The sequence below is a fragment of the Trachemys scripta genome, chromosome 3 (assembly GCF_013100865.1).
Source record: "Trachemys scripta elegans isolate TJP31775 chromosome 3, CAS_Tse_1.0, whole genome shotgun sequence".
In the NCBI taxonomy this organism is placed as follows: Eukaryota; Metazoa; Chordata; order Testudines; family Emydidae; genus Trachemys; species Trachemys scripta.
This window is the reverse complement of record NC_048300.1, coordinates 45,237,745-45,257,291: the sequence shown is the minus strand read 5'-3', so window position 1 is coordinate 45,257,291 and position 19,547 is coordinate 45,237,745. Positions and strand designations below refer to the sequence as shown.

Below are 19,547 nucleotides of genomic sequence, written 5' to 3'. Positions count from 1 at the left end.
CCTCTCTGTCTCCAATCATACTCATGTGTATGTTTGATAGTGCAGGGATGACACCAACCGTCTCTGCAGCTTGACATTCCACTTATTACATGTTCTTTTACATTTTGTACATCTTCTTTTGCTTTTAGACATCACTGATGTAATCACACACATCTGTACATTTATTTATATGTATAAATCAATTATCAGTCTAAATACAACAGATTGTGTCACACATGTGTGCATGCTACAGTCATACATTGTATGTAGTGTGTATATACAGAACACATGCAAAGATCTCTCTCAACTTTTCTGCATGTAGTTACCTTTTTAAGAATTTGTTGCTTTCATCTATTGGTTTTGCTTGTCCTAGAAGAGGGAGTTAGCTGAATAAATAATAATGTACATATTAAAGTTCTTGCTTCTGATTTTGTCAGATTCTTCATAGATTCCAACATTTCTAATTTTTGCATTAATATTGTTTCCATAGAATATACCACCCTTTTATATAAATAATTTGAACTTCCTAATAATTTATATAAGTAATCATATTTAGGGGCATTCTTGTAATTTTTGGCCTTTATCAAAAAATTTCATTATAAAAGCACACTTCCTCTGACATATGGTATTGTTTTATTAAAATATAATATGTTTTATAGAAAAAAAGTACATATCCTTTTTAATGTAAAGTCCAATGCCTTTAGAAACCTATATACAATATAGATTCAATTTTAATTTCAGCTCCACCTCATCCCCCAAAAAGTAATAAAAAAATCAAAAAAACATCCTTTGGTAAATGTTTTAAATTGCTCTTGGCAAAAAGTAAAAGTATAATGATCCATTAATGCAAAAAAAAATTTTTTTTTCAAACTGAATTGTGCTTTTGCGGGATCATGTGTGCTCTCCCTTTATTTCTTACAGGGATAGCATTTCTCTGTTTCTGTAGTACTTTGCAGAATAATTCAGATGCAATAGATATTGTAAACCATTGCCGTTTGATGATAAGTGCTCCTTAAAACGACTCCTATTTTTGTAACATTCTGAAAGATTTAAACCTCTTAGCCTTATTTGTTTATGTAATGCATGGAATATAATTACATTATTCTGTATTTGCTTCCTTTGTAACAACCAAGTGTATCTTTCCTCCTCATTGCTCTATCGAGTAAATTAGGGTAAGCCCACTGAGTTCAATGGAGAATTTGGCCCGAGTTACTTTTAAACTGATCGGTACCATGTAGCAATTGAAAAATGAAATGTAAAGGTGGATTTATGTAAGCCATATAAGTATATAGACAGAGAGTTCATGGAATTTTAGAAGACATTTTAAGTTTGTTTGAACAGTTGATTAAAACAACAAAACCAACACCTGAACTGTCACAACAGTCCAACGCAGGAATTACCAAACAGTGAACTGCATGGGGGGGCGGGGCGGGAATTAAATGAAAGCAAATAACTATAAAACATAATGGTTCAGTCCTTTGTTGCATTTTCCAAATAAGTTCTTTTAATTACGGTATCTTTCTGAATTATGAAGCTGAACTTTATCATCTGGTACAGCATTTTTTGAGCACTTCCTTTCAGATGGAAGTATAATTGAATTTTTTGTTTCAATTTTTTCCTACATCGTTGGTATGTAAAACTCTGATGTCCTGAACAGATCATTTACTAATGAAACTTTTAGAATTGGTTGGGGATGGGTGCTGTTCTACTCAATATGTGACAAATGTACAATCTGCTTGATTTCTGATCTTGAGACAGATGACAGGATTTTAGATTTGGGCAACATTTATGTAGAATTTCCTTCAAAAATAATTTGCATGCACACTATCTGATTTGTATCAAACAAATATACAAACAAAAAATGTTACTATTAAAAATGTACGTCGTATCTTCTCATGACACACCCTGTAACACAGGACATTACACATGCAGTTGTGGAGTGGTTCATCAATATACTGCAGTAACTTAGTTTGGCCCGGGTTTATTAAACAGAAATTCCTTTCCCCCAATCTAATCAATCAGTTTATAATATCCTGTGTAGAACTATGCACATTTACTTATGCATGTAGTCATGTATTTTACTGAAACTATTCATTTTTTCAAGTAATAATCTTAAATCTCAGCAGAGGTTTTTTTATAGGTGGGATAGATGTAGTTGAATAAAGGGTTGTATTCTGAAGCCAAACTTCAAAACAGAATACTTTCTAGTCTCTAGACTATTGCTTTGTAATAATCCCTTGTATCTCTTATTCTCTGTCTTTTCATGTTGCTTTCAGTGAAACAAAATTGCACATCTCCTTTTCATCATTTTGATTGGAACTGCATACCATATATAATGTGTTTTGGCAGCACTTACCTAGCCAAAGAAAACAAATTAATATTAGCCATGCTGAGGGGTGTCAGAAGTATCACAGATGTGTCGATTTAGCTTTGCTCCAACACACACTCTTTCCTTAAACAACTGGTCAAGCTGTCGCAAGATGTACTGTGGGCTACAAAGAGATCCTAATAGGTGTGATCAGAGATTGATGGATGTAGCTAGTTAGAATGAGAAGATATTGATGATTTGCTGATGCTTATTTCGAACATCGTCCAAAAAAAAAAAAAGCCAGAAATTGACAACCTAAAATCATACATTATCCCATTAAAATCTTGCAGATGTACTCATATGTAAGTCCACATGAAATGAAGATGCTGACTTGTCCCTAAGCACTAGTTAAATTCTTTCCCATATGAAGGGTTGGGTGGGGAGGGGAGGAGAAGGTGGCTTGTTTTATTAAATCCATCCTTATCCATCAGATTCTCTGCGTCCCCCACCAGCCCGGCTTTTGGTTTTGTCTACAGAAATGTTCTTGGAGAAAACAACTACTTTTGTATCTCACATCTGAAACTTTTTAAGCATATGGAAAACTGGAAAACTGAATGAAAAACAATACTTAATATAATAGTGAAATCATACACTTCTTAACCTAGCAGAGCCACCCAGTTTAGTCAGCTGTGTGTTTTTGATGATAATTCTCCACATATTGAAAATGCAACAGAAAGGACTGAACCATTATGCTTTATAGTTATTTGCTTTCATTTAATTCCCGCCCTGCCTCCCCCCCCCCCACAGTTCACTCAACTTGGCTGTAGAGTTCAGTCTTCTTGGAGAGGATAAGTGTTATTGTCCTTGTATGTTAAAGCTGCTGTTTTCCTTCTTAAATAGTTCATGGTACAGTTGGCTGACAAGTGTCATGGCTAAAATAATTGTCAGAGGAATTAATTTTGGAATGCTGGTGGATGTTGCTTAGTGAAATAATTCGATCATTTTACTACAATAAAGTGTGGCCAGTAAAAGTACATGCTAAGTAAAAAGTAAATGCCATTTTAAAAACAAGACATTTTGGTTACAATTCTGAAAGCAAGCAATGGGAATCACTATCAAAACAATTTTTAGTGAAATTCTCAAAAAAAAAATTATATAGCTAAAGATTTTTTTCACTATAGTTGTTTAGTGGGCCATGAATCTAAGATTTCCACTACTAAATTATATTCATTTTTCCAGCAGTGAAAGAATTTGCTGGCAATGTTCTCATAGCAGCCGTTAACCTAGTGGGACAGATCAGATGTTTTGAAGTGGCATGAAATGCCATGTCTTTAACCAACTGTTCCCATGAGCAATAAAGGGGTAAAGCCAGAATTCCTGATAACTGAATAAAGGCTACCACATCATTCTTCTATCAGGAGCTGATTGTGTACAGTTGGTGCTGGGTCATTTTAAAAGAGCTGAGCTGCCACTGTCAGTGGTTTACATTTAGTATGAATGACACCTGTCCCATCAATCATGGGGCCATGGTGTCACAGATGGAGAAGCAACAATCGGCTGAATTACACAGCATTGCACACTTGGCTTAATTCATCTCATTGTTCTCCTACAAATCTAGGGGATGGCTCATTCAGTTCCTGGAGTCCAGACAGAAGCAAAAGATGGGCTCAGGTGGTGGCACGTGCCTGCCCTTTTCTGTTTTATCAGAGGTATTCAGCAAAAGTCAGTGGGTGGGTGTGGGAAGACGGTGCATTCATAGACAAAAGCTTAAGCAGCCGATTCTTTCGTAGGGGAGGATTTTGTAATTAATCAACTGTTCAAACAAACTTAAAATGTCTTCTAAAATTCCATGAACCCTCTGTCTATATACTTATATGGCTTACATAAATCCACCTTTGCATTTCATTTTTCAATTGCTACATGGTACCGATCAGTTTAAAAGTAACTCGGGCCAAATTCTTCATTGAACTCAGTGGGCTTATTCTAATTTACACTGATGTACTGTACGTTAGAGGAGAATTTTGCTCTGTAAAAATGTGAGGTTCATTTTTCCTATGCCTTACAATCAAACAAAATCTTACAAGGATTTCCCTTTCTGAAACAGAAATTATAATAAAAGATCTACTGTGTATTTACCAGTAAAAATATCAATATTCTGTGAGATACTTTTTTTTAAATCTTCAGTTTGCATTTTAGGAGTATTTTAACAAATTCAAGAGGAAAACTAAGGCTGGATCATTATGAGTGGCAGTCTTGGTTTCAATCTTGTCTGCAGCCTGGGATGATAAAGGTGCTTAAGTGCCCCTTCACAAATCATTGCAGTTTTTTCTACAATTCTAGGTAGCTACTAGAAATAAATAAATAAATAAAAAGGATAAATAATTAGTAAGCCAAAATATTTTTCAAATACATTTTTGTCTCAGCATTTGTATGCTGCTTCCCAAATAGCTGCTGGACTTAAATGTCCATGTGGTGTTTAGCGGGAGATGTTCTGTACTGGTTTATTACTTCTAAAGCATTCATTTTCAACTTCTCCTATTTTTCCCTCATCCTTTTTATGTTGTATTTTAGCTGTATGCTTTTATACTTTTCTTTAAAATTGTTGTCAGTCAGGGATACTCACTGCTGGTATTTTTGTTACGCTAATGTCAAGCAGAAAACCTATGGCATGCTTGAATCAGGCTACAGTGCATCGAAGACACAGCTTATGTTTGATTGTGTGTAAATACAGTTAGTTAGCTGGGTTTATCTGATAGCCTGGCAGAAAGAGAGAGGAGCAGTACAAACTGTTTTCAGTAACTGTGCTGTTCATACTCCTGATAAGATTGAGAGTGCTTTCAAACTGCTGATATGCTTTGAATAAGAAAAGAATAATCACGTCCACTGGCACCGGCTTATCGGGAATGAAGTAAAATGCCAACACTTTTACATTAGCAAAAGTAAATGTTTTAGACACTTTGTGCCTTTTTCCATTTGAATTAAATAGGAGTGTCCATTTGAGGGGCTATAATGAATGGAAGGATTTATTACCTTGACAAAATTACAGGTGAATATGTTGAGAAAGGAGGCCTCAGCAACAATAAGAGCTCTTTTGATAAGTGGGTACAGCTATTTCATGCATTCTGTAGAGAAATTCGGTATTTTTATCCTTTCCCGTCCTATTAAATGGAACTGCTAAACTTAAAGGTGCAGTTACTTTGTATTTCAATATATTTGTCTTGTTCTTTTTGAAGGTACCAGTGACACACATTTGAAATTCAGTCATAATACTATTTTTATAAAATAATGCCTGAGCATTTACTACTGTGACCCACCGATGTTCTCCCTTGGTGTGTATTTTCACATCCGAGAGAGAAAATGTATCTCAAAATTCACTCTGGGTAAATCTGGCATATTTGCAAGGAAAAATGTGAGTCATCATCAACTTAGACACTGCATGGAGGGAACGTTTGCTTACATTATTAGAGAGACAAGACAGGCAAAGTAATATCTTTTATTGAACAAACTTCTGTTGGTAAGAGAGACAAGTTTCAAGCTACACAGAACTCTTCCTCAGGCTGGGAAAAGTACTTAGAGTGTCACAGATAAATACAAGATCAAACAGATAGTTTATCTTTCATTATTATCCTCACTGGGTTTTCTATTTTTGTTTTAATTCTATTACTGTTATTTCTAGCTTCTTTTCTCTTTTTCATGCCTGCAAATAATTTTGGTGTATTCAGATTTGATAAATGATAGTTCACGAGTAGATTGATTGATTTTGGATTATTATTGATTACTCTCAATGAGATCACTGTGACACCCTCAGATCGATAGTATTCGATTAACCAAAGCACCACTGTTCTATACATTTAGCAGCAGTGGGGAATTTAGGAACGGAATGTTCACAAGCTGATAAATTGACAAAGCATTCAGCTTTAAATAGCCCTTTGTTTGGTATTAGCTTGCCAAAATATGTTTCTTTGGAAAGTTCGTTTTCACAAGTCTAAGCTTTCTGTAAAAGAAAGGTCATTGGTTTAAGGTTTATTAAATTTTAGCTAAAAACAACTGGCTCCATTTGGGTGTAAAATAATTTAAGTACTTACTGCAGGCAACCTTCATGCTTTAGAGCTGTAGCTCAAAGGTTTCATTCTTCTATGAAGATGTCAACTGTAAATATAAAAATGCATCACTGAAAATGTAATGGGTTTAAAGATTCCAACTGAAATAAAAAATCCTGCCTGGGGAAAGCACTATAATCAAAATAAAGTAGTCTTAACTTTTTCCTGAAGAGGGCATACTTGGAAGCAATGCTTGAAGGCAGGAGGTAGTGAGGTTGGCAGGGTTACTCTTCTCCTCCCCCTCTTCCCCCGCACATAGTGTAGCTTTGAATCAAAAATACACAGGTTAACCGCTAATACCATACAATAGGTAAATTGCTGCTGTTGAAGTGGAATATTCCATCATTCAAAGCAACTTTACAATCTTGCGAAAAGCATCTTGCCGTATTAAAAGCCAGGTTCTGAAGTACTGTATTATTGGAGGCTTTTTTATATCTTTTTAGTAGATATTAAATTTCTTCGGAGATAAGGGGCCAAACTTACAGATGACGGGGATTTGAAGTGCACCGTCGTTGCAGCCCTGGGTTATTGCTAAGCAAGAATGTTGCCGAATGCAGATACAAATATTTCACCAAAAGAACTTGGGCTTTGGATCGTATTGATATTTTGAGAGTGATCTTCAAAGGCACAAAAGGGAAGTTACACTCTAACCTCTCATCTGTCCACTAAAACATCTTCCCCTTTATTTTTCAGCAGTTTGGGCCTGATCCAATGTTAACTGAAGTCATTGGAAAGATTCCCATTGTCTTCAATAGGCTTGATCAGGCCCTATTACTGGGGCGGGGGAACCTCAAAAAATGAATGACTTGGTGGCATTGTAGAGGAATGAAATCTGTGGAGAAGCCAAGCCGAAGCTCAAGAATTCGTCTCCAGGATGTGACATTTGTGCCAGTAAAGAGTTGCCGAAGGGAGGCGAGTGAGTGTGGCCAGGAAATACTAAGATCACTACCACATTTTCTGTATCTTCTTAAAAGCAGTGGTGGCATTATGCCAGCCTCCTCAGCCCTCGATAGTCTAAGAAGGAGGCAGAACAACTCTGAGGCTGAAATGTCAAGGCTAAGTAAGAATGATCCCCTGTCCTTAGTTTTGGCATCTGAATTACAAGAGCAGTTAAAGTATTAAGCTTGTTTCGGTTTTTTTTTTTTTTGCTAATGAATTCCTAACCTTCCATTACAACCCGGGGGAAAGAGTTACAGAATATAATACACAACTGTCTAATGCATATTATCCTGACATATAATATAGCTAGAATATCATGAAGACTCCTTATACCATATAAAAGCTGCTAAAGAATGTCATAATCTTCAAGTGAATTTTCCTTCATGAGATGTAAAATAAATTTTAGTGGCTAGAGAACTGCCTGGATTGGCATCAAACCCACATTCCTTTCTTTATGAAAGAGATTTATATGGGTGTTTTAGGAGATGTAGGAACTTGGCTCTTAGACAAGAAGCATCTTGGGCTTCTCTCCTCCATAGAAGAAAGGTTACACACAAGGTGGCACAACAGGAAAAATCAAACATCGAAGGCCTGGTTCCAGTGACGCTAAGTGCAATAAACTTGAGAAGGACTAGTTGGGAGGAGAAGTAGTTAAGAAGCATTGGATATCTATTATGGTGGGTGGAAGGGGGGCTGAAGCTTGACTCCTCTCACTAGTAATAATACTATGTAGTTTCAGACCCCTTTCATTAATGATGAGTCCTTCTGTTGTCTCCAGAATATGATCTATCTGTAATAATAAAATTAAAGATGAAGGTATTAGTCCAGCTCTGCACCATTAAAGTCATAGGGATTTTTGCCATTAATTCAAGTGAGAGGAGATTGGGTGTTATGGCGAACCTTTTTAAACACGAGTGCCTAAAGTTGGGCACTTAAATACACATGCCGGTACCGCAGTAAAACTGGCCTGATTTTGAAAGATGCTGAGTACTTGCAGCTGCCATGGATTTTGCTGAAATCCAGGGTGTCTCAGCACCTCTGAAAATCAGGCCAATTTTAATAGATACTTGAACATGGATTTATGTGCCCAGTTTTACACATCTAAGTATGAAGATGTTGGTCGTAGGTCTTTATTTCCAAGTAGGCATGCCAAGTGCCTTCTGCATGGGAGTTGAGCACCTTCAGTACATCACTGGAGGTGCTCAGAAACTTCCAGGATTCAGAAGAGAGAGAGAGAATCCTGTCGAATTTCTCCATGTAAAACTAAGTGCACTGGCTACTTGCATTGTAGACTCTTTTAGCCTGATTCTGATCTTACTTAAGATGGTTTTACACTGTGATAAAAGATATGATTTGTATTGAGTTGTTCTTTATTTACACCAGTATAAGTGAGCTCAGAATCAGGCCCTTTGCATTTTCTGTAAACGCTCTGAAGAAAGCAGAAGCAGCAAAATTCCATTTATATAAAGGTTTACAGAGGATGTTTTAATAATAGTAGACATTTCTGCTCAGACAAATCTATTTATTTTTGTACCGAAAGGAATAGGTGAGTTGCACAGAGATGTTTAAAAATGTTTTGTTCTCAGCATTTTCAGCTAATATTTTTATCAGTAGAACAACTTCTAGAGAGGTTAGGCATGAGGATATGTTTTAGCTCTTTGTTGTAGGACTAAAGATAAACATGTTCACATAAAACCCCATGTTTATTTCTAAACAGTTGACAGTGGAAAAGTAATTGAAGATGAGGCATATTTTACAGCTCTTCCTTTTTCAAGTGTTCAGGAGCAATCAGGTCTTTGTTTCCAGTTTAGCAGAGCAGCTTTTTGTTGTAGAGCTAGGTTAGTGAGGATTCACTGAAAGCAGCACAAACCACAATCCATCAGCAGACTGCTAGTCAGCAGCAGGTGTGAACAACATAAAACAGGATTAACACTGAACCAAAGTGTGCACTAAAAACAGAACCCCTGCCTTGCTTTTACAAGGAAAGCAAGATAGAAGCATGCTAGCACCGTACACGCCCTGTTTACTAAACAGTGGTCAAAAGGCTATGTAAATGGCTCTGGATCAGCTGCAGAGAAGTAAGTACAAGAATTATTGTGTAATTCTGATTTTATTTAAAGAAGCTTTTATTTTCTTTTTCTTTTACTGAATTGCATAAATGGGTTAAGACCTGTGTTGGAATTCAAAGTTATGGCTTTAATTTCTGTTGGTGGGGAATGGGGAAATAAGAAATACTTGATGTTAAGGATGAGAATGTCATCTTTAGTTTTTAATTTTCTGGCTATTGATGCAGGGGAAGACAGTCTGTGCCATAATTTTAAGAGTGTGTATATATATATATAATGTGTGATTTGAGGCTTAATTTCTCTGTGTTCATTTCTTGGGTACATATATTGTTTTAAAAATTGTTGAGACACAAACACAGATCTACTGCAAAATATATTGTTTATAGTCCCTATATGAGCACCAAATTCTTCCTTCACTTGTACCCATGCAGCTCCATTAAAGAGAAGAGGTTGCATCTTGGGGAGAGGGGGAAGCAGGGGGAGAATTGGTCCCTTGTAATTTGACTGTTTCTGAGCCACTCTCATCTCCCTGTTAATTAGTATTTTATCTGACCTGAGCAATTTTGGTCTTTTAGGAAAACCCATATTTAACTTGAAGTTGTATTTTTATAAATATTGTGTGTAATTTCTTACTCTCCTTCTCTGAGTTTCTTACATGTTCATTACTCTGGCCATAGCTCAGCACCTAACAGCTCCCATTTAGCCACCAGAATATGTAGCTAGATTTTAAAAAAATCCTCCCTTCTCACTTAGACACTTGAATGAAGTGGGTGGATTTTTAAAAGAATTCAGCTCCCAACAACTCACCCCTCCGTGGAGAAACAATACAGACTGCTTGCTGCTGAAGTATTATAAAAATCTGACCCTGAGCACTTTTGACAACTTGGCCATAGTCTCTAGGTTGAGTACAATGAGTTTAGAAGTTTAGGCCTTCTTTCCTACACCACTTTCATGGGAATAGGATTAGGAAGCTTTAAAAAATATGAGTTATTTTCTTGATGGGACATAATTAAATATGTTTTTATGCTTTTAAAAAAATCTGTCTCCAATAATCACTTTTTAAAGATGCTATATTTTACTGTATATATGTGTATTTAGATATGTATGAATTTTCACTATAATTTGCACACACTGCTTTTCAGAGAGTCAAATTCTCCCCTCAGAGGCACATGCAGAGCTCCTATTGAAGGCAAGTTCCCAATAAGCATATGCTTCACTGAAGAAGAGTCCTGTTACTTTAAGGGGATACTGCTAAGGGCCCAGTCCAGCAAACGCTACTAGGGCATAATGCTTACTATTCTGAAGTCAGTGGGACTTCTCAGGACAGTAAGCAATATGCTCAGCCACAAGTAGTTGTTCAAAATTGGGCTCTAACGCGCTGAGGTTAATTTTGAAGTCAATGGGATCTGAACAGGTTTCTGTGAGAACAGAAGAGGGCCAAGAGTTTACTGCCTTGTCAGTTTAAAAACTCTTCACCTAAAGTGCCCAAAACAACTAAATTAGATTATGTACCAGCAAGTTTCTTAACTCCATTGTTTAAAAATGAATTATTTTTGAATAATATATGTGTCAGCACGTGTCCATAACCAGAAAGGGTCTATATATTCTTGCAGCCCTGCAACCTGAACTATTTTTCCACTCTTCTTTTTTTCTGCACTTAGATGAAAAGATTAGCTTTTGGTGGTGACCTTGTATGACAGTTTTCATCCCAGAGGGAACATTTCTAGCCTAGTTATGACTTCATGAAAATAGGAAGGTTTTTTTTTTTTTTTTTCCCCCAACGGTGAGCTAGCACAACTTCTAGCAGATCTAACAATCTCTAGCAAGGCAAACACACCACTATAATGCAGGTTTTTAAAAAAAAACAACAAAAAACTACAGGTTAGTTCCAGAATTATGGTATTAAAAAATGGTCAATACATTTGACATCAACTGGCAGTAGCACAGTGTGATTGTCTCTAAACAGGATGTTCCTGAGTGTTCAAAGTAGTGAACATAAATGTTATTGAAAGTTGGTTACATAATAATAGTTAATGAAGTCAGGGCCTGTGTGATACCACTTTTAAATTGATTCTGAAGTGCACTATTTTTACCATCTTCCTGTTATGTTACAGATCGGTTACTATAACTGCATCTGAAGAAGTGAGGTTTTTGCCCACGAAAGCTTATGCCCAAATAAATCTGTTAGTTTTTAAGGTGCCACCAGACTCCTTGTTGTTTTTGTAGATACAGACTAACACGGCTACCCCCTGATACTTTTCTGAAGAGTATAGTCCTCAGTTCATCATTTTTATCATTTCTAAAAGTCACTGGCACCCAACTCTGTTTGATAACTCTGGCAGCATGCCCATACAATCCCTGAATTCTTCCATCTTTTTTCCTTAGTATAATGATGGCCGAACCTTAAAAGGTTCAGAGGCTCGAATCTGTACACATAAGCATATAAAAGTTTGGATACTTATCTGAAGCTTATCCAAACTGCTTAACCTCTCTGGCCTCAAAATCAGCCAGGAAATCCCATGGCAACAGGCTGTCTTGTGAGATTTTCAGTAATTCCTGGTTTCTGCCAGGTTAGAAATATACCAAGAATAGCCTTTTTGATGATATTTCAATATTTTCTTCCTGTGCCAGCTGACGCTAGAAGGTACATTAAATATTTCTTTAAAAGAATCTTTTCAAAACTCAAAACAGATTGAGGTTTAGGTTTGGTTCATGTTTTGGTTTTGGGACAGTTCCTAACTTATCCAAATAAGTTTAATTTAGGGTCTGAAGCTGTTTCCACTGAAGTCTATGGTGAGTTATGCCACCTTTTTCAGTTGGAGCAGAATTGGACACTTTAAATGATACCACTACCAGCTTTTGTGATAACAATATTAGAAAAAGAATGCACCTTGTTTTTGTTAGATTTCGCATCAAGTATATACATCTTCTCATAAACACTATTCTGATATTTTTAAACAATAGCTAAGCCCAATTGCAATTCAGCCACATAAGAGATTTTCCATGTTGTTGTTGTTTAATATTTCTATTTGTTGGTGCCCAGAGGCCCCCATCAGGAATAGGATTTATGATGCTAATTGCTTCATGAATATAGAGGTAGTACACGTTTCCTACTCGGAGAGCTTTACTGTCTAAAAAGATGAATCATATACAAAAGCTGGAGCAAAGGGAAATATATAAAATTAATATATAGGGAATATATAGGTTTCTGTGAGTGTATGCATCTGTGAGTAGGTACACTTTTTCATTGTGTAAATAAATACTGACTTCAGTTGCCCCTCAGCCTAACTATGAAATGTGGGATAATTTCTTGTAGGTGGTTCAGCAGAAGTGCACCATGAGAAGGGATTTGAAGGAGGACAGGGTGGATTCCTTAGATCAGTTCAAGGAAGGTGCATTTGATGCACAGGGAGTGTAGTGTGAGAAAGTATGCAAAGGTCCGTGGGAGGAACAGACATGTGGTCAAGGCTGGTATCATGGGCAGAGTGGAAGGCCTGAGGAAGGATGCAGTAAGGAACAGGTATGGATAATGAAAACAAAACAAAAACAGTTGCGTCAAGGGTCCTGGGCAAGTAACCACTTACACCATTTTACCATGGGCAAAATTTTTTTTATGTGTATGTGTGTATGTATATGTGTATATATATATATATATATATATATTAAAATTTTCCTGGAAACATGAATTTTTGCTTAACATACTAAATCAGTTATCTACAGGTTTGAAAAGTTTATAGTCAGATAAATATTTGTTAACTGGTAAAAATTTTGGGGGCACCAGTGAAATTTATAGAGAGATTAATGTTGTGATATGTCTGTATTAGTGCCAAACAGAATCTGCCAGAAATATTTCCAGAGGTTTTTAAAAACAGTTTATTCCCAATTAAAATGCATAGTGCTGTTTTTTCCTCGCTGCTCTCTTTCCAATGCACTGTGCAGTAAAGTTTCACAGTGGAAAAAGCATATTAAAATGTTCATTTCCAGATAAACACAGACTTTGTGTTTACTGCTTCACCTATTGATTACACTTCTTTCATAGGCCATAATGTTTTCAGTAATAAACTATTACCTCTGCGCATCTCTTGAAACTGGAAGCAAATAAGTGCAAAGATTTAGGGGTCTGAGCCTGTATATACATTGAAGGCAGAGTGGGAGTTTTGGATGTACATGTAATGAGTGATAAGGTTTTGTGTGGAAACCATGACCGTTTACTCTGAAGATCTTTGTTCTAAACCAAAGAATAAAAAACACTTGTGTGCAAAAGGTGAAGGGTATTTAAAAGTAGAAAGCTATGCAATGGGTTGTTTGGTTGACTGACTGCTTTAACTTCAAAAGCATCAGCTGTTTTAATTAATACACTTTTGCTTTTCCAAGTTGTTTATAAGACATCAGGTATTCCTATCATTTTACATTTACTTCTCAGTGATTTCCTGGAAAAACGGAAATAGTGAAACTTTTCTACTGTAGGAGACTGGAGATCTCCTACAGGAGAAATCTTTATTTAACTAACTCATATATAGTAGTGTAGATAAAGTCCCCCCCCCCCCCCCCCTACTGCTTTCTGCTACACTGATAATAATGTACCTGGAAGGAAAAAGCATTCCAAGCTGAGACAGCCAGCCTCAGACAGGGCAGTCTGCCATCTGTCCCACCTGCTGCATTCATGTGTCCATCTGGTTACCGCAATAGCTCATTGCAGGCTTCAACAGAAGAACATTTAGGCTGAAAAGAAGGCAGTGTGAATTATTTAGGTAGCTAGTGTAAATAAAGAGAGGGGGAGAAGAGGAGAGAAAAGGGGGGAATGGAAAAAAGAGAGAGAGCTCTCTTACTTCTAGATGCTTTGGAATGTGTTAATGCATGAGAGCATTTGATTTGCATATAGATTTAGATGTATAGATCATTGTGAAGATTACAAGCCAATGAATTTTATCTAGATTTAGATAGCTCTCAGCCTGGTTTGCACATAAAATATAGCCAGTTTCAGGAGGAGACTCTTTTGGGACTTTTAACCTAAGTGAAACTGATGAAATGTAATGCTTTTAGCTATTAATTTAGCAGAAATAAAATATTTCCTTTTAAGAGCTTTTTGTGCCCTTTGTTAACCAAGATTTTATAACTGCTTTACATATTTGATGCGTTATACACTGTGTGTGGTTTTGATTTGGTTGTAGTTAGTTACATTTATAGTCATCTACATTTTCGTCTAGGAAAAATTGCAGTTAGAAAAGTTTTTTTTTTTTTCCTCTTTGGATTTAATTGATATTGAATAAAACACATCAGCAATTGAATAATTTTAAAACCAGAAATGTCGTACACACACATGCACACACAAACACAAAATATGTATATATGTATGTGCGTATGTATACACACATACGTATGTACATATTCATACAAAACACCTGTATCTCATAGATATTTAAAATGGCGATGAGTAAATAGTCATGCATTAATACAGTAGCCTTCCAAAACAAACAGGTAGATTTGAGGCCTGCTTAGGTTAATTTTAAAAATCAAGCAACAGAAGGGTTGAATTGCAGTAGATAAGGTCATCATTATTATTCGCATCTAAAAATAAATTATTTCTAGAAAAGATAAATAGCAATCAGGTTTAAATTTAAATGCAAGAATGCAATCTGAATACCTAGCACATTAGCTATATTTCTGAAGCTTTTTAAAAATAATCCTTCCATGTTATTTTTTTGATATATATGAAACTCTTTAGTTTATGTCAATACTGCATTTTATAAAATAGAAAATGATATTTTATTTCATATTAGGCTGAAAGGGAAGTATTTTTCAGTTTCACAAGTCTCTCTTCCATTCTATTTTTAAATATCTGAGCTTTTCCTGAGCCAGGCAATAAAGGCAGGAACCTAATAAGATGAATCCTTGAAAAGATCGCAGGGTTCGGTGTTATTGTTTTTCCTGGTTTTAGATCTGTGCAAGAAAGGGACATAGCATCTTGAAATCCCAACAGCCTGACTACTTCTGTAAGATTTGCACAAAATTCAGCTGCAGCCATCAAAGGGATTTGAGTGGATTGGATTCTTTAAGGTTAGTCCATGTCAAACCTATTAAGTTCAATTCACATGCAAAACCCTTTTTACGTTTTTTTAAGCCAATAAGGCTCCAGCAACTATTAAGGCAACATCATGTACTTGCAGTAGAATATCCATGGTAATGGATCACCCTACTGGCACGTGGAGCTAACCAATAATCCACTTTGTCTTCTTTCAAATTAAAAGGGGCTGCATCTTCCACATTAGGCAAATAAAAAACAGTTTGAACATACAAACGTTGAGATACTTGAGAGCATGTTAAAGAACCTAAGTTGTACATTCTGAATATATATCTTCTTTCTACAACATGATCAACAAAATTATTGCTAAATGAAGATTTGTATAGCCTATGGGTGCAGGTTAGATAGTTATTTAGTTAACTTCCCATATAGCGTTTCTCTTGCTTTTGAATGGTTGTGGTCCCTGTAAATTGGCTCTATTGCTTAATGCTGAATAGATGTACAATATGAGTTTGACAGTAAGCAGAAGAAACCATTGTGTTGGTGAATGCACTGAGCAGTATATATGTAATGGGCAGTTGCTACTGCAAGGACATATTTTCAAAAGAGGTGCTTCATTTTCAATTTAGAGACTGACATGGATAATTTTTAGGGTTTTCACCTGTCTCAAAAACCCAGAGGAGGACATCTGTCTGTGCAATATTCTGATGATTCTAGAAATTTACCAGCAGACTGTACAAGGGGAGCATCACTAAGACACCTTGCCACTTTTATACAGGCCCAAGTCCTGAACCAATCCGAATTTTCCCTTTGGTGTCAGTGGGCGTTTGGATTAAGGACTAGGAGCCCCAATCCCTTGAGGAACACACAAACTCCTCCAGGTGCTCAGTCATTCCCAGGAGTTGCTTTTCATCCTGCAGGATTGGGCCCCAGATACTGTGAATGACTTTACATGCATATTTTTTGTTTCAACTTCAACTCATAGTGACTTAAGTCTTTATAAAATATTGATGGCTGAGCCTAGAAGTCTTTATTCAGAGAGCCAAATCCAGAAAGTTATGTAGGGCTTTCTGTCTAAAATTGCACACTTCCCAGTTTTCCAGTTATTTCACTGGGAATTGAAAGTGCTTGGCACATCATAGGAATTGTGAAATGCAGTGGGACTATTTTTGCATTTTTCTTTTTTCCTCAGTTTATTGTTTGTTTTGTTTTTTATCACATTACAAGGGTAGATGGAAATAGTCCTTGGTATTTATTTAGGCTGCTGCTTTTTTGTGTGTGATATTTGAAGGTATAGAGTGCTCCTTACGTAAAACATTGCAAACACCTGTATACATGAGTAACTTTGTGTGAGTAGCCCCATAATTACTTCTTGAGTATGTTTTTGCAGGATCCAGGACTTAGTTCTTAAAATGTCAGTGTTTGAAGCTTTATTGTCTTAGTGGAAAAATATTTTTTTGGTATTTGGATGAAAGCATCATTCAGCAATGTGAAAAAAACTCACAGGCAATCTAACAGCCTGATCCAGCACCTCTTATTCAGGGGTTTTGCCTGAGTAAGAAGTGAAAGATCAGATTCATTTACTAATAGTCATCTCACTTATTTTGAAACTTATTTTGAATTCTGACCTAAGTTACACTGGCCTAAGACCAGAGAAACTCTGTGGCGGTGTAACTGAACTCAGAAATTGCTCTCAGTTCTTTGTTCTTGATGGCCTAAAAATCCTTGCCTCTGTAAAACAAAATAAAGAATAAAAGCAAGTTTTAGCAGGTAAAGACTATTTACAACCTATGAAACATTTTAGTTATAATGTAAATTTATATTTAGTGGTTCATCTAACCACAATTTATAGCTGACAGTCCAGTCTAGCTAGTTAGATTTATATAGCGCTTGCAGCTTTTAATATTGATGCCTGATAGCATTAATATGACTATTTATGCCATTATTAATTATATCAGCTAAGTAGCAAATAGAGCATCCATGTTGCTACTTAATAGCATCACATAAAACACTCCATTATCCCATCTGCAGTATGGGGGAATGGTGGTGGTGTAAACTGCATGCATTTTTCATTTATTAATATTTGGGGAGGGTAAGGTTAGTATTTCTTTGGGGAGGGAAGTGAGGGGAAGGAGGTAGTTCAGAATTCTGGGTTGGATTCTCTTTTGCTTGATGCCTAAAGATATTTTGTTGAGAAGAAGATTATGATTGTTTCGCTGAACAGCTTCGTCGTAGCACAAGAGTTATGTATTTGTTTGTTGTCCGACACCACTTCTGGCAAAAGTGTGCTCTACTTTCATATTTCTTTAAAGTGTGTAGATTACAATGCAGCACTGTGTCATCATGCATATATTAAGATAAGATTACAAGGATTCTAATAGTAGCAATTGTTCTATTTTTAGAAATAGTGCACACACCAACCCCATTTGGCAAAAGTAAGGATAGGTTCACCAGGGGTGTAAATTGTGGCCTTCTAGCTTTCTTCTTAGTTTTTAGCAGCATTTGTATGAAGAGGGGCAGGGGAAGAAGCAGCATTTGTTTGAAGCGGGGCGGGAAAGAGCAAGGAAGACTGAAGTTCATTTCTCAGAGCGGCTAAATTATCGTATTGCCTCAAATTACAAATTCTTTCCACAGCAGAAATGAGTCATATTAAGGAGTAGTTTGGGAAGGCGAGAGTTGAACCCACTTCTCTGCCATCCACATATTGCATCTCTAATGCTGCCAATCTCTTACTTTTCATAATTGCTAAATTCGTTTTCCAAAATTAGCGAAGAGTATGGGGAAAAGTTAAGGAAATGAAGTGGTTTTGACTAGCTCTGAGTGCCACTGGAGATTTAGCTGGGTTGTTTTATTGTGAGGTGCCTAGAACACTACAGCAGATAGATCATAAAAATAAAATGTATTATTTGATTATTATATTATTACTTTTGCAAGCCACCAGAGAACTGTTGCAGAAATGAAGAGATCACAGTGTACCGAGGGGAAACATAGGTACAGTGAGATATCAGGCTCTAAATGAAGCACTCTCCACCTGTCTTTTCTTGCCAGTGGAGTAGCTTGTCACCAGCAAGAGCACAGCTCTTGCAATGCACTGAGAATCCTGCGTGCTTTCAGCAAGCCTTAAAGATTTTCCTCTGAAAAACCGCACCATATGAGCTTCGATTCCAGGAGGATGTGAGCGCGGTCCCTGTTCAGCAAAAATGTGCTCAATCTGTTTCAGGCGAGTTCCCTGAAAGATGGGTTAAATCAACTGATTGAGCTGATTTTCCCTCTTGAGGTGATATTTTATTTATATGATAAAATGCTTGGAAAGTGATTAATTTGTCAGGGGAACGTCTTGTTACTGTAAATTTGCCGAATGTGTAATAAAATTGCCATAACACAGATGGGAAAATGAAGATCTTTTAAAATGAAATAACTGAGCAGCCTGCCTGCATTTTCACCAGTTAATTTTAACTTTGTTAAATTTCTTCACCATTTTTTGTCTGAAGAAAGCGAGCCGGGGAGGGTCTGCGCTGAAGGGGGGGAAAGAGAATGGGGGGAAGAGGCTCTTATAGCTGTATAAATGCCCTTACTCTCTCCCTGGATCAGAGGCAACTGATACATTTATCAAATTTCTGCCTGGGCTGATTGATTCAGTTAATGTATATAAATTACACAGGTCATACTCCCCTTTCTAGTAACACAGAAGTTAGAAATAGAAACCTCAAAGGAGACCATAGCAGGCATGTGCTTCTAGTCAGTAAGAGGCACCTGAAGCAGTTCTTCCCTGCCTGTTTCTGCAGGATCACTTTCAGTCAGCATCCAAATAGTATAACACTCATATTATTCTTTTACAGCAATTGCTTAATGTAAGGGAGTGGAGAAGTTTGATCATGTAGAGGCGCTCTGTAAAAAGTGAAAGGCAAAGAATACAATACCTGTCACTGAGTTTCAGAGTGTAACTAGTGAAAATAGCATTAGTGAAGGAACAATGCCTTTTATTCATACTTATTTTACTACCGCCTGTCCATCTGTCCACTGGAATGAGCCACTTATCATGCTTCCGGGTTTTTCTCTTTCAACTTAAAGAATTATGAAAGCAAAATTCCAATTTTTCCTGTCCCTTTATGACAGGTAGACTGAAGATTGTG

General features: G+C 36.6%; 1 protein-coding gene across 9 annotated transcripts in view; it reads left to right on the top strand.

The window, feature by feature from the left end:
• ESRRG (estrogen related receptor gamma) overlaps positions 1–19,547 on the top strand; it is a 468,749-nt gene that overhangs the window by 276,364 nt on the left and 172,838 nt on the right. The window contains exon 1 of one of the 9 annotated variants that reach the window (XM_034764597.1): positions 9,384–9,404. The exons of the other annotated variants lie outside the window; for them this stretch is intronic. The gene's annotated coding sequence lies outside the window, so the exon portion shown is untranslated. Of the gene's footprint in view, positions 1–9,383; positions 9,405–19,547 lie in introns of those variants that run through there. 9 annotated transcript variants of the gene reach the window in all.